Below are 16622 nucleotides of genomic sequence, written 5' to 3' on the forward strand. Positions count from 1 at the left end.
CTGCGAAAGTAAGATGTGAACTAAAAGTCTTTTCCAATCCCCTAAAGCTAGAGCAAAGACAAACATCAAACGTACAAGATATCTCACACATCTTGTATTAACTAGCTGTGCACACACGATGCATGTGCACGTACCGTGCATGTGCATACAGCATGCATGGTGCATGCAATTGTTAACGTTTGCAATTTCATTTAGTCTGACGAGAGACGTCTGTTTTATACAATTGGGAGCGAAATATCTCGTTACAGTACATCCTTTAATTAATTGTCAGAAGGTGCACTATGAACAGGTACTATAAGAACAGTATTTAATTACCAGCTTCCGCCAGCGGTTTCATTCAAGTCGCGTGGTAGGTTGCTATTCTGCGCACTCGGCTGATAAGCCGTGGGTGACTGTTACCTGAACAGCTCTGGCAGTTGTTACGGGTAGTCAGATTCCGATGACAAAGACCGCAACATACTTAGATAAAGGCTAGGCAGACGAGTTTTTTTTTGAGACTGGATTTTCTGCAATAATATCTGTCTACCTCGTTTATGTTCTCAGTTCATTTACTTAGACGGCATCCATCTTGTCGGTCGTCTTAATTAATTGTCTAGTTCTTGGCTACCAAAGCTTTGGAAAAATGAAAGGGTTTTTTAACATCCCTTATAATGTCCGCCCCCCGTTGAATAACTAGCTATTAATTACTTTTGCAAATAAAAAGGGAATGAGTTAATTAATGGAAGGGCTCACCATTGTTTATAGCAGTTCTTATTTGCATTGTAGATGTTTTTCGTCGTTTTTTAGGGTTCCGTACCTCAAAAGGAAAAAACGGAACCCTTATAGGATCACTTTGTTGTCCGTCTGTCTGTCTGTCTGTCTGTCTGTCTGTCTGTCTGTCTGTCAAGACCCTTTATCTTAAGAACGCGTGGACGTATCAAGATGAAATTCACATGAAATGCTCAGGTCTGTTGTCCCTTTAAGCTGTGAAAATATCAAACATCTTAGCCAAGCCAATCCAAAGATACAGCCGATTATGTCGATATTTTCAACAAATTTTCGACACTCGCAAAGGAATCAAAACCTACAGGATACTTCCCGTAAACTCAGAGTCTTGAAATTTGGCATGAAGCATTGTCATATAATGCAAATATAGGAAAAATTACGAAAATCTCATTTTTTTAGTTATAGAATACAAAAAAAAATATTTTAATAAAATGAAACTTACTACCTTATTTCTCACGAACGAATAAAGGTATCAAATTGAAATTTATACCAAATACCTAGGTCTATTGTCCCTCACTCGCACTTGGCCGGTTTTTTTTTGTGGTTAAGACTTTCATTTACCGTTTACGTTTTGTTTTTTAAAAGGTTTTGTAAATGTATACTTTTGAAAGAATTTGCAGGTAAATGCACTCGAATTTTAATTATATGCTCTTTGTTTTTTTCGTTTGTAATTACCCAAAGGTCACAAACCGCTCTTCAGCGGGTTGTTATGATATAGTATATTATGTGAGTACCAAAGATTTTTTTTAAATTAACTGTTATGTAAGCACCCATAACACAAGTCTGCAATTAGGTGCTTTACCATGTGGCTAACCGACTGCGTCTGAAAGGTTTTATTCCATACCACATCTTACTACCATATTTTCATTATTCTAAACTACAAAACGCATCAACAACGGAGTAAAAGTAAACAAAACTTGAGCAAATAGTTCGCCAGCGATACGTACAGTGTCGGCGTGTGATCTGTGTTGATACGACGCCTCAACAAGTGTCATGTGTTGTCGACACACAGTACATAAATATGTCACAAGTGTGCAGGATGGTGAACTTTTCTGATGCAGTTTTTGTTTACTTAAATATTTTTGTTGGGGAGTTAGTTCCACCATTTCTTCTCTACAGCAAAAACACATAGAAAATGGTGAAGGGTGGCCGTTTTTGGAGGCTGTCTTTTTTAAACTTAACCTTCATATAGCGATGTTTTTTTTGCGAGCTTTGAATAAACGACTTTTTATCTTTTATCTTTAGACGACAATGGTTGGTTTAGAAATAACGCTGTAACAACGGAGTGCTATGATGCACAAATATGTTATCTGGCATCGTTTCGTGAGAACTTGTGGTATTTAAATGAATGAAAAAACTTTATTGCGTCTACAAGATACTACAAAAATACCGATAGGTAAGACATTTTCTATTTTGTTGGGATTGCTATAACAGTATTTTTTTTTATATAAATAGTAAAACATAATAAATGTAAATTCGAATTCTGGTCCAAACATTGCTTCTGTCAATTCTGCCGTTAAACGTATGTAGATAGAAATATTTATATTATTCTCTTTTCTAGGAATCGCTTTGACTGAAAATTATGGGTGATAAATAACAGAGTCAATAAGAGAAAAACAGTTTATCAATAACTAATATAAACAGTGAACTGAATATATGGAATGTGGCAGTCGCGCTGACCATGTACGTGCGGGTACGATACATACCTACATACAGTCAGATCTGATAATATGTACTTACTAATACCTACATATAACTTCAGTAATGATACGTATAAACTTTTTCATATAAAAAATCTTCTCAGTTACAAACGAAAGAGTTAAGTTAGTAAAAAACTCACAACCATTATGCTTTCCGCCTTCAATCGAGCAGTAGCTTTTCTTTCAAAATTAATATCACGAAGCAAAGCTTTGCACCTCTACAAAGTTACACTAGAAACAAATAAAAAAAACCTGACATTGCGAATAAACCAAGTGATTCCAACTGAACTTCTCATAATAGAGTTAATCTTTAGCAAAGAATATAAATCGCTTCAAGGGAAAGAAATCTCAAGTCCGTGCCAAAGAAAAAATCCTCAAGTCTCCTACGTTCCAATCTACGGTACAGTGAAGGGAAAACGACTAAGATGCTTTGGATCTCAGTATTTCTTATTTACTTTTGTAAATAACGTCCCGACGTGGCTTTGTGCAAAAGTAATTTATTTTAAGTAGGAAAAATGTGGACACCGCTTTAGAATTGATTACGAGTCGCGCAAAATTTTAATGGCAACGATTTTTTTATTGTAATTGCAAATTTCGTTTTGATCGAATCGAATAATTTTATTGGTAATAATATAAACCTATAAGTATAATAAGCGCAATAACCTCAGGGATTACCAGTCTAATTTGAAAGTGCCTTATAAGCTATAGATATCAATTTATTTAATCCAGGCTATGTAACTGTATTTAGGGGCACGAAGTAGTTAGCACGGTACTTGGGCAAAACCGAGGACCGAAGCTAGACTGAAATATATTTTCCTCTTATCACATATCGTCTAATCTAAGCAGGATCTCAAATATCACATCACTTGTAATCTTTCACTTGGCCCCGTCCTTCAATGGCACATAATGGACGGTTGATTTACATTTGTATCACTTCCCTGAGCCCTTCTGCGTGCCACTTGGAATCCAATTAATTAAATGATGGACATTATTAGACGGACTTTATAGTACATTCCGTTTTTATTAACTACTTTATTTGTTTGTTAATAAATTGGGGAGTTTCGAATCCACATATTTGCGATACATTCTTGTTACACTATAAACAATAAAGCTAAGAGAATAGAGTAGCCGAAAATTGGTCTAGAAGCGTTAACTTCAGCAAAAAAAGGATATAAATCTTATTATTAAAAAGTTTTAAAACGGACATAAATCAAAATGAAATTCCAACTTCATAGTGAAACGGCTACTAATTTCACTGCTACATATTCGTCATAGGTGTGACGTCATAACGGCTATAATGACGTCATAAGTCACTCTGCAGCCATTTTAATTCGCTCATAAAGTGGGCATAGATCACCCAGAGCGGTGCAGTGCGCTCGAATCGAATTCTTGGCAGGAGTGTTCGACCTACAGAGAAAATATTCTATTCAGTAATGCAAGAACTTTATTTTGTTGGAAATGTTTTGCTTTTCAAGGTCTTTTGGCGACCTAGTTTTGTGTGAGGTCTGGGTTGAGTTAGCTAAGTACATGAAAATTAGCATTAGCTTACAAAGTATGGCAACAAATTCTCATTTCTTAAGTAACATATGTAGCTGTTAAGAAATTGTAAAATATATTAAATGCGACTGAACTAATGACGTAGCAGTTTTGCTTAATAGGAAGTGGACACAATGATGCAAAAAATAATTAAAAATGTTATTGTCACATTATATCTTTTGCATCGTTTTGATCTACTGTTATAACTTTACCATGCTTCGGCCAGTAGCGAGAAAATTTCCTTGAATGTTTTTAATATGAGGGTGCAGTCACACACATAAATTATTAAAGTAACATTTTGCACTCAGTTCTCAAGGCTCGGAGAGGCGGCCCGTGATTGGGCACAAACTTGGAATCTAGCGATGCCAAAGATCAGACAGTTTGATTGCTCGAAATGAGCTCTTGCTGAATATTACTCATACTTTTCTAGAGTATTCATACTTCAGCTTTAATTTCAGTCGTAAAAAATACTTGGCAAGCGTTGTGCAGTAATTAAAGTGACAACAGTGAGAAAATATGCGAGGTTTAAGTGTAAGGTCAGGCTTTGGATAGCTCTGGCTGTTACGAGCGCAATGCACTTAAATATAAAACAAGGCGGGCGCAGTTGGAGAGATGACAAGCTTATTTAAATAAAATGCCAGCGCAAAGAATAAGTGCCAATATGGGATTAAAATGGGAGCAGAAATTTAAATAAAGGTTGTGAAAATAATCGTAGCCACCACACACGTCGACACGAGGAAAGGCTTGAATTATTTATACATTGCCTTCAAAATCACAGACGTTGATTTAAGTTGCTGGATTGTTATATTTAGACTCTGTTGACACTGTTCACAAGTTCAAAAAGGGCAGGCTGAGGTTCCAAATTTAGAGGGTTGACCAGAAATAAATCCGATTTACTTACCACCCACAGATATTTTAAGTGCTGTATTAAGTAAACAGAACAGTTCTGTGAGATAAAACGTTAAATTATATATTTTTTGGGAGATACCTATGTGATGGCTTGACAATTTTTCAGTGATTTTATTTATTTATCTTTTTCAGATTAATTAGATTGTCACGGACATTGGAGCTAACTGACTCCTCGGACAGAGTAATTTGAATATAAATTAAATTGGGACCCGCTTTGTATACAAACAATCTGGTTTATTCAATTGAATTAAAAAATCTCGAGGTCCTGGCTCTTTTCAGGGTTATACAAATAATGTGGGATTACAGCTGAAGGAACATTGGTGTCTATAGAATTTTCAGTTCATTCACTGGAAGGATAATTATGGAGTAGAATGGATGAGATTTGTTCAACGAGAATACGTCTCATCGTGTATGGGGCTCGCTATGGGCTCGTCGCTAATTGGTTCTACATATATTTAAATTGCCAAAAATAAATGAGTTGCGCCGTACCTCTAGAAATATTTGTGAATTCAAGAAATCCTAACCACTATTATTGAATGTAAAATGTAAGGAGATCTGGGCTGGAGAATGATGTATGAATTTCTTTCCTCCAACCACTATATTTTTCTAAGGTGAACTTTCGAGAACTGTTTAAGTTAAGTAAAAATAACGGGACGTTCTAGCGCCGGTAATGGGACTGTCCGATTCTATGAATTAACTGCAAGCTGAGAACTGCACACTACTACAGACTTTTAGTACGTAGGTAATTCTTACCTAGATGTTTTTACTAATTTAGAATGTATTCTCTCAATATTAATATAATTCAGTTGACCAAATCTTTTTCTTGTCTATTCAAAAAGAATTTCCATTCTATTAATTAATTCTTTAGCTTTCTATTTTAGGTTTCTACGTAATGCCTAACTAACAGTAACTAAGATTGACAATAAGTCCATTAAGAAACACAAAAACTGTCTGTCTCCGAACAGACGATAGACATTATTTCAAAATAGTTAATGAAATGGAAAATAAGATGTACCGTGGAAAGGTCAATGCCTTCAAAAGAGAATTTTCATAATGTGAGATGTTAAATACAAATAATTTATAAATCATCATTCTTTATGACTGTATCTCAATTTCATTTCACCTTGCGCTTCACTTCTTTATCTGACGTCATGTCACAAGTAACATTCTTTCTAGCCATTTCCATCTTCATACAAGGCACGAATATTTATGGTTAACACTTTGTTAACAGATTTCCAACATTAGAACATTACTGTTACGATAAAATCACTCGCAGTTTCACAATGGCTTGCAAATCTGCAAAGAGTTATCAACCAACAAATTCTAAATTTATTAAACAAACCCAAAACACAATTGATATTATAATGCAAATCTGTTCCCTAACAGATTATATTGAACATGCACCCTTACCAACAGTGGACTTAAACGAACAGTATTAACTTCGGCAAATGTCACCATTGAATCTCATTTAAATATTAGGATTGAATCGATTTAAATTTATGAATTGTAAACGATTTTGTGATTCGATTTCCCGGTTCGGTTAGTTTAAATTTTGTTTGCGGGCGATAATATATTTTGGTGGTGTATCGATATTATGACTCTATTGTCATCGGCTTTAGAATTAGTAGGTATGGATTTGTCGACACATTGTATTATGACATTATGTCCGCAAGCTTTGTGTGCTTGCTTTGGGATTGGAGTTAGTCAGATCATAATCACGTTAATGATTGGCTTTAAATTCACTTTGAAAGTATTTCAGTCGCAAAATGTTTCGTAAGTGTAAGATATAATTAAGTTTGATCAGCCCTTATTTTGTGTCATTTCAGTATTTTCTGACACTATATTCAGCTCCACCTAAATAATAGATCCTATGTATAATTTAAAAACTAAATCGTGAAAATAAACTATGTTCGAAATATGACGTGCCTACACTTTATTAAATATTTACAAACGCATGTAAACTCTAATACACAAATAACTGAGTAATTAATTTTAATTTAATAGCCACGGTTAATTACTAAGTATTAATTATGAATTCGTTTTTCATAAAATAGTGTAATTTAATAAAGTTGCAATTAGTGTGCATTTAAACCGAGGCGTTGTTTTGATACTAATAAACATGGTTGGTTAGTTTTCATCATAAAAAGTAATATGTGGATATATTTTATTCCATTTATCACTCTAGTTTATTGTCTTACGGACTTACTAACACTGTGTACTTTTTCAAAGTTACATATAAAATGCGTTTGCGTAGTTCCAATGATACGTCAAAAGCAGTATTTTTCATTTCAATTTTCCAATTGAATGAATAAATAAAAAATATTTCCCTCACGATATAGTAACAAATAGCCGGTTGAATTGTGAAACAATACATAAATCAATCAGACTGTTCCGGCAACGGTCGTGTTATCAATTTTTTTACAGTTGTTCACTTGTAAAATATCTGAATTTTAAATTTAAATGTACTTTCGGTATTCGGCATTTATATGTAATGTCAGTTATTCGCGTGAAACTATTTTATTTATTGCTTGAACAGCTTTGTGATCACGTTTGCGGCTTTTAAATCTTGTTACCTTCATAAATACAAAACGATCTGTGTGGCTTTGTGGTTTGATCTCTCGTTTCGAAAATTATTATGCACCTTTATTTTCTCAATTATATAAATTAATCAGCAACAATTTAAAGGCTTGGCTGTTGAGCTACATAATAAATTTATAGTGCTGCTGTGTTTTATACTGAACTTTCTAACTCAGTTTAAAATAATACTGACGAAAGTTATAAGGAATTATTTGGTTTGTGTGTAGCTACTTACATGACGTGGTGATCTCTGGAAGTCAATACGTACCTGAAAAGGACAAAACACTTAATTATTGTTATATTTCTATCAAAACCTACTTACGTTTACAAAGAGATTATAAAGCAATTTTGAATCAAAATCAAAATCTGGCTCACCCATTTGAATAGCAAATGATTTTGAAATGGAATTAAAGCCTATCACTTGAAACCATAGTGCTGTCACTGATAATTACACTGAAACAGATTTGCGTCGACTCGATACGCGCCGGTATCGATGCGAAAATTACGTTATGCTCTTATTATAGTGATGCGCTTACTATCGATATTGGGTATGGTGATTTTGGGGATTAATTTGCGGTGTAAATGGAAATTGATTATTATATTTCTATAAGTGTTATAGCTCGTTGCGTTATTATTGTAAGACTCTTAAGGTGGAATATACTTTTGCATCTTTTGAGAACTACGACGGTCATTGTTGAAATATAAAAAAATGCCATTTAAGATTTTTTCAATAAATAAATATTTCTAAAAAACTTACTAATACTCCTACTGTTAAAACTCCGAAACTACTGAAACGATTTGAAAAGTCCTTTACTATAGAGAAGAGGCATAGATAAAATTCAAAAAAAAATAGATTAAATTAAATAGAAGATTTAATTTGACCCGGTGTCCCGAGGACTTTTCCCGGGCTTTATAGATAAAACTACAGGACCCAGCTAGTATTCGATATACCTACCTCAAACTTCACCATACGTTGTGGTCAGCCCATCCCTAGCATTTAATATCGCAGCGTAGCTTTGACGCGCCGCGCCGATGCAATTCATCTGCCACTTATTACCTCGATTGATGTGCAGCGTGGATGCACTTGTGCAACATCGGTGCTACAGCCGATGGGGAACGAATTATGACTGGTTAGTTTCTGGTGTTGTTTCAAAATGTTTGATTGTTTGTGTGCTTGTATTTTGTAACAATCAGCGTGTACCACTTACCTACTAGATAATGTATATAATGAAAAAAAGGATCATTAGGGATTTTTAACTAAAGGGTAGAAGACCATTCTACTAAGACTGCTGTACGTATATATAGTTATGGATATGTAATGGAATGGGACCCTACGACTCGAGTCCGAATCGCACTTGGCCGGTTTTTCAACAATAACTTTGATAGACACATTCCACGCTATCACAAACAATTATCTAAAAAGTGTGACTCAGCATAAATATGATAAGACATTAAGTGCTCCATAAATAAAACAATTTTGTATAACAATTAACATAAAAATCCGTCCTCCCGCGTTTTATGTGGGAAGTACTAAAAAAATCCCTTTGAAGTACAGTAGAGCAATTACTTTATTTTCACATCGTCGCTTATAAAAATTTATTACATTACCATTAAAACTGTAATGGACGCCAATGAATTTTTAATTACTATTAAAAAATGTGGACCACGGTAAGGTAACGATCGTTAAAAAAAATAACTCGACTAAGTTGCTTTTAATAATAACCTTAGTTAAGTAAGTTTGCCGAGTTAATAACAATTTGCGAGCGAGATGAGTTCGTTTTCATTAAGTTGGGGAACTCTTAAAATCAACCTGTCTGTCCGTACAGGAAAATGTATACATAAACTTCCTCATTTACATTCCAGTATTTACATTTTTTTTTTCTTTAATATTTTTCAGGTTTACGACGCCGACACTTGATTTCAGAACAAGAAGAGTTCATTTGTTCAGTTAAATATATGTTTGTTAATAAAATCAAAATGAAACCGACATTCTTGAGTAGGTACATATAAACACATAACGTATAGATTTGACGCATGCAGTTATATTAAAAGCTTAACAAAAGAATTGCAGATACGAAAAAACAACATTTTTAACATAACATACAATAATTACCATTAGCTTTTATCACCGTAACACAAAGTCCATGCAGGCGTTTAAAAATTCACAAAAAAATACAGAAATAGTGCAGAATATAAATGAAAGTCGTACTGTTCAGACCGATGCGATGCATGTGATTGTAAATTGGAGTTAAAACGATAATAACACGCGCGTCCGGTTAACAATTATCCGGTATACGCGTGCCTAACCAATGCAGTTAGGGCTGGTGTTGAGAGAAAAACTGTTAAAAAGTCCCTTTTGTAAGGACAAATCCATAAGAATGGTTATAGTTCGAAAGTTTGTGTTTATTTGTTTTATTTTCAGGCTAAAAGGAAATTTAAATTTGGCACAGTTATAGGTGTACCTAAAGCGGAGACGGTGATAGGTTAAAGTGGCTGAACCAAGTTACAGTTACGAGTTACAGAGAACCGAGTACAAGCTTTTTTCTTTTAATTTCAGACAAAAATAGGCAAAAAGCTCCTCGTTCAATTTCATAAAGTTTTGCTGAAAAAGATCTTGTCAAAAGTCAAATGTTTTGTTTATTTAACAGAATCAAATTCGTTTGTTTTTTGACAACCCTAGCACAATTGGAGCGTTTATCAATTTTTAGTTAGCAACTGCTGTAAAAATGATATATTCGATTGAATTGCAGTTTTAGTTGCGAATATTTGTCGATCGAAGCGTGCTCTGTTTATTGTTTGTTGGCTTGTCTGTTTAGGAATATGTTGCATGGTTTTATGTGCATTTTCCCCTTAAATAACTTTGGATATGAAGGAAAAACAAATAAACTCATATTTTTCAGACAAAAGCAATCTACATAGCCCTCGGGAGCTCATGTGTGAAATTATGTATTACAAGTATTTATTACTCATCCTTGGCGGCAAGTAATACGCACCAAATTTTATTTATACCCATTTACGTTAATGTACACTTTGGGCCTACCCCTCTAGGGGAAAAGTAGGGGAGTTCTGCCCCTATTGTTATAAATTATAAAGGGCGTATATTTAAAGAGCAATTTTCCTCAAATATCAAACAACAGTTTAGAAGCTACAAGCTTCATATTTTAGAAGAAAGAAAGAAAGAAAATCCATTTATTTCGAACACACGAATGACGCAAGAAACAAATAAATAAATATGGCACAAAACAAACAATACAGTGAACATAAAAAGGAAGAAAACGCTGCAATTGCGTCACTCGTGCGTGAAAGGGACAGCGCTCAGCATAAATGCTGTATCTCGCGCACGCAGGCACGAGACAACAGCGCTGGTTTTCAGCGCTGACCCACCACGCGTCCTAGCCGGAACTACAAAACTTTAACGCTGTTTCGGCATAAATACACTAAATAAATAAATACATAAATATAAAAGTAATGTAAATTTAAACAGTTACAAGAACGATGTAAACTAAACAGAAGAACACAAACTAAAAACAAAATATAACACAATATGAGAATATCAGACATAGGACATAGACAAAAAAAGAGCGAAAAATTAAAATAGTCGACCAATGAGCGTCTCGAACCATAGACAGCGCGGTAAGTGTCATGTGTCAAAGATCAGGTTAACCCGGCCAATTACATGTGTGTGAGATATGTTATTATGCAATATTATGTGTATCAAGTGATGTAAATAGTGTAATATGTGTTATTGTGTTGTATAATTGTGAGTGGATATGAATATACTATTAGTGTGGTGTGGGACGACCAAATAATAGGAATCCGGTAGCATAGAGGATGACCATGCGGAGCAGTGTGTGTAAAGCGTTTCAAGGACAATCCGAGGTAACTAAAAATTGAAATAATTCGAAATAGCGAGAAGCAATGTCAAAAAAAAAAAAAATTAATAAAAATAAAAATTGATAAAATAAAGTAATATAGAATTGAAATTAATTTAAAGAAATTATTACAGGTCCAGAAATGACAATGCTTCGTATGTATATGAAGTGAAGCAGACAGGAGGCAGCAAAACCGCACCACTACATTGCCGGGGATCCCAGCAAGGGCTTTGGGCCATAGCTCTGAGGTGTGCAGCTAAATTCCTTTATTATAGGGATAATTGAGCTTGTAACAATTTGTTTTTTAGTTGGGATTTAAATGTTTTAATTGTTTTCAGGCCCCTTAAAGGTGGTGGGAGGTCGTTCCAGCAGTGTGTGGCTGCAAATTTGAAGCTGCCCCTGAAAGCTGCAGTTTTGTGAGAAGGAACCTTCAGCGGAGCAACTATGGAGCGAAGACCATGTCCGTAACATGTTTCCTTCCATATGAGTTTTTCATATAGATAGTGTGGCTTGTGGGTTGAAGTGATACCAAACATTAGGCTAGCAAGATGTAGTTTACGCCTGGCAGCCATTTTTAGCATTTTAATTTCGTTGGTGTATGGTGTAACATGGTGTCTGCGAGGGACTTTAATGCAGAATCTGACACAGGCATTCTGAACCCGCTGAATCAACCTATCTGTCCTAGCAAGCAGGCAAGGCCCGTATACAGTATCACAGTAATTTAGCTTAGATAGGACTAGAGTGTCAACAAGTTGTTTCCTAAGAGGTAGGCTAAGAAAATTACGGATACCATATAGTACCTTCAGTCTGTAGAAACAGTTTCTAACTGTATTATTTATGTGAGCCTCGAAGTGCAGCTCCGGATCCAAGATTAGGCCCAGACTACACGCTTGTTCTACCCGTTCAATTTTTTCCCCATTAATGACTATCTCAGGCTTGGCAGTTAATATATTGGTGACCTGTTTTTTTGTTCCTAGCACCATAAACTTGGACTTAAGGGGGTTAAGCAGCAAACAATTCCCCTCCGACCAAGTCACTATCCGCTGCAGATCCTCATTTATCCTTTGAACTGCAGCTACCACATTATCCCTCTTGCAGGATGTATACAGCTGAATATCATCTGCATACATGTGATATCTGCAGCTCATAAGGGATTTGGCTACATCAGCGCTATAGAGGATGTACAATAATGGGCCCAATATCGAACCCTGTGGAACTCCCCTAGTCACCGGGAGTGGAAGGGATGAGATGGTAGTACCGTCCTCTTTGTTGATTTGCACGAGCTGGGACCTGTCCGTGAGATAGCTACTAAACCAATCCACCGCAGCACCGTCAAAACCATAATAAGTTAACTTGGACAGCAGTAGACTGGTATTAATAGCGTCAAAAGCACGTGAAAAGTCCAGCAAGACAAGGATTGACCCCTCCCCCCGGTCGCGTGCCTCCAGAATATTACCCACTACATCCATCAACGCAGTTGCAGTCCCTCTACCCTTGCGGAATCCTGACTGTAACTCGGGTAATATGTTGTTTGCCTCCAGGTATTCTATTACCTGGAGGTATACCACACGCTCTAGAATTTTAGAGAGGCAAGGCAGGATGCTTATAGGTCTAAGGTCTTTCATATTTACAGGGTCACTTATTTTGGGAATAGGGCAAACAATAGCACGTCTCCAAAGGCTGGGGAATGTATGAGTTTCTATGGACTTGTTGATGATATCAGTGATGACTTGCAGGGTGTTTGGCAGTGTGAGTGTCAACATGTCCAGACTGATACCATCAACTCCCAGAGCTCTTGACCCCAGTCTCTTGATTATCCCCAAAACAGTCTCCGGATTGGTACCAGAAAGGGAAAACCTGGCTGGACTATACCTACGCGAGTTAAAGTAGTTGTTCAATGAGATATTGTCGCTACAATTCCCTGGTACAGTCAAGAATGCCGCATTTATACTATCCGGATTATCAAAATGACTTGGCAGCCGCTTATCTTTATGGTCAGGAAGAACATCTGATTTTAAATTCTGCCATAATAGTTTGGGATCTTTACTTAGCTCATTGATGTTTTTTGTAAAATATGCGGTCTTTTCCCTCACTAAAGCGGCTGCTGACTCATGCTTTAGATCCAGATAGTACTGCCTGTGGTTTGGGAGCTTTGTTTCGCGACTTCTCTGTCTAGCTTCATCTCGAAGCTTGAACATTAGACGAATATTGTCAGTAATCCACGGTGTAGGCCGCTTATAATAGGTCTTTGTCTTCATAGGGGCATGGAGATCGAAAAGTTGAGTTATGTAGGAGTTAAATGTTTGAACCATAGCATCAACGTCATCCAAGGTTCCAATATCAGACCATGGTATCGCGTTCAGGTCTTGCTTAAAATAATCTGGCAAGATGTCAGCGAGAGGACGAAACCTAACAATCCTAGGTTTACACTTTGGCTTCCTGAAAACTGATTCACAAGTGATAAAGGCATGATGACCAAGCTCACTGATATGGTTCACTTCGACATTTCGTATGAGAGCATCAGTGCATATAATGTCTATCAATGAGCAACTGTCGTTCACAAAATGTGTGGCTGTTGTGACAGATTGAACCAGATTAAAATTGCCGAAAAAACCCATTAGCTGCCTAGTCTTTGAACTATTAGGATTTAGAAGGTTGACGTTTAAGTCACCTAATAATATGACATTGTCATATGGGCCTAAGGCGCTAATACTGGCAGTTATGGCACCGAGGAATATTTCCAGGTCCTGCCAAGGCGGGCGGTACGCAGTCCCTACAAGAAGCCTGTTTTTGTTAACTGTGAGGCCCAGCCAGAGTTGCTCAACAGTCGAGTGCTCAGGATGAGCCTTGACTCTTGCGTTTACACCATTTCTTATATAAAAAGCCACACCCCCGCCACGCCCTCCTCGTACAGAAACAGGTCGTGGTATATGTTTGAATTTGTACCCGGGGATACTAGGAGCGCGGTCCTCTTCCCCACTGCGTAACCATGTCTCATTGATAGCCATGATGTCCACAGAGTGGTTACCCATGGCGATCAAGAACTCGTCCTGTTTAGTCCCCAGAGATCCCGCATTAAATAGACCAAACTTAATGTATTTACTGGGAGCCATAGATACTATTAGGTGCAAGCATTACATGTGTGAGAGTGTAGGGATAGTACCAGCCTATAAAGTAGTGTGTCGATGTAGAGTGTATGTTTATATGTGAAATATATATAATTTGAAAGTGGTTGGGGTTAAAAGAATATATGATATGTATATAATTAGAATTAGGTGTAAATGTAAATTGTAAATATAATGTAAATAAATAATTTTTAGCAGATAAGTGATGAGACATTTGTATTGAGTAAATTTCGCGTGCGTGCAGTCTATGGTTGAGGACGGTGCAAAAAAGGTCATAACAAACATTTTGCCAGTTTAAATTTAAACAAATAATTACTCGAAGGTAGATTTTACTTAAGCTAGGCTGTTTAATTTTCAGAGCCGAAGACTCGGGATAAGTCCCCCTCCGTGCGGATCCTCTGCGCCTTGTCCCCCGGCGCCTTCCTGACGAGGATGCGGCCCTGCTTGGTCCAGACAAACTTCCAGCCAAGAGCGCTGGCCGCTTCCCGTGCTTGACGAAATAACAAGCGGTTAACTTTAGTCAACCGCTCGTTTAAGAAGAACCTCTGCGCCGGCCCGGGCATGCCGAGATCCGCCGTAGTTGCGCCGCGTCGCACTCGCGCGCTCGCCATAAGCTGGTCACGCAGGTCTCGGCGAGCAAGGCGCACGACTATCGGCCGCGGGCGTGATATGGTTGGTCCCGCTGAGTTCGTCGCGTTGAGCTGCCTGCCACCTACACGCTCTGCACTGACGATATCTCGATCTTCCAGGCTGATCCCTAACTTGTGACCTAAGGCTTTAATTAAATGGGTAGGGTTTTCCGCTTGTTCCTCCGGCAAGTTGGACACCTCTATATCATTAGCAAGTAGCTCCTGGTCCCTATCATTGAGCTCTCGCCTCAGCTCTTCCACTATTACGCCTAGGTTGTCGGAGTTCGTGGGCCTCGAAGTAGCACGCTGTTCAAGTGCGTCTACCCTGGCCTCTAGACCGTCGACGCGCGCGCTGCAGCAGTTCAAGGTGGACTTAAGCTCCGACATTTCCACCTCCATTTCTCTCCTAAACACCTGTATCTCCGCACGAACCGCTCTCAGCTCGTGAAGGATTACGTGCAGGTCATTGCTAGGTACAGGTGACAACTCACGAATGGTGGTGGTGGCGGCATTGAGCGACGTTGCGTTTATGCTTGGTGAGCTGGAGTCCAGGATCGAAATTCCAGCGACATCGCTTGGAGAACTATGTGTGAGGCCTCTGACAGGGGTATCGTTTCTGTTGTCCCTAACAATGTTTTTCTTACACTCGAGACATCGCCAAGTGGGAGGAACGGAGGCTTTTGCAGTGAATCCTCCACATACTCTACAGTAGAGAACCTTACATTTCCCACACCTAGCGCCATCTACCGACGAGGTGTAACGAGAGCAACCTCCACATTTGATACCCGGCATCGTTGGTGACTGTGACAGTTCAAGTATCACAAGTGGTTCCGGTCCGACTCACTAGATGGCGATATTGGTGATCCACTAGACAGATCAATGAGCAGCTTGTCTCCACGAGACAGATGGCGCTGCAGTTAGTGATGGGCGATTGCACTTTGTTATAGTCTGTGGCAACGATGTCAAGACTCACGTCCAGCACCAAAATTAATTATTTTGGCGGGTAACCGTATAACTTTGTACCAAAAACCGTATTTTAATTTGTTGATTTTCAGCCCAAGGCCGCACTATTTCACTCTCACTACAAACTATGTATAGCTGACTGACACAATGTAAACAATAATAAAGTTTTGATGCACTATGACTTTTAATTCAATTTATATTAGGGAATCGTCCTGCAAATGACTTAGCCGAAACAGCTGTCAGCTGTCAACTCCTTTTTGAAGAAGAGATTGTGTTTAAAGGATGATGGGTAAAATTGGCCGGTATATCCAATAAAAACCATTCGCATATCAAATGATAGCTTATACCCTAAGCTTCATTTTTTGTTATGGGCAAAACATTGTAAACCACCGGAGAACGAAGATATGACACCTGATAGCATAGGACAGCCCATGGACTTGAACCACTTCATTGAGTATGGGAGGGATGTTTAAGTGCATTATTATTGTCAATAATTGTCAGAACGAGTCACAGAAGGTGTCTGTGCCCATATTTTCTAATTTTATT

General features: G+C 37.5%; 1 long non-coding RNA gene across 2 annotated transcripts; it reads left to right on the forward strand.

The window, feature by feature from the left end:
* The first annotated feature begins 11143 nt into the window (after window positions 1-11143).
* On the forward strand, window positions 11144-16251 carry LOC126055230 (uncharacterized). Of its 2 annotated transcripts, none has more exons than XR_010277016.1 (4): window positions 11144-11165; window positions 11494-11607; window positions 11698-11819; window positions 14843-16251. It is a non-coding gene; the product is annotated as an uncharacterized LOC126055230 (long non-coding RNA). The 2 variants fall into 2 exon arrangements; XR_010277015.1 differs by lacking the exon at window positions 11144-11165 and adding an exon at window positions 11208-11366.
* Window positions 16252-16622: the final 371 nt, after the last annotated feature.

The sequence above is a fragment of the Helicoverpa armigera genome, chromosome 12 (assembly GCF_030705265.1).
Source record: "Helicoverpa armigera isolate CAAS_96S chromosome 12, ASM3070526v1, whole genome shotgun sequence".
NCBI classification, from domain to species: Eukaryota; Metazoa; Arthropoda; class Insecta; order Lepidoptera; family Noctuidae; genus Helicoverpa; species Helicoverpa armigera.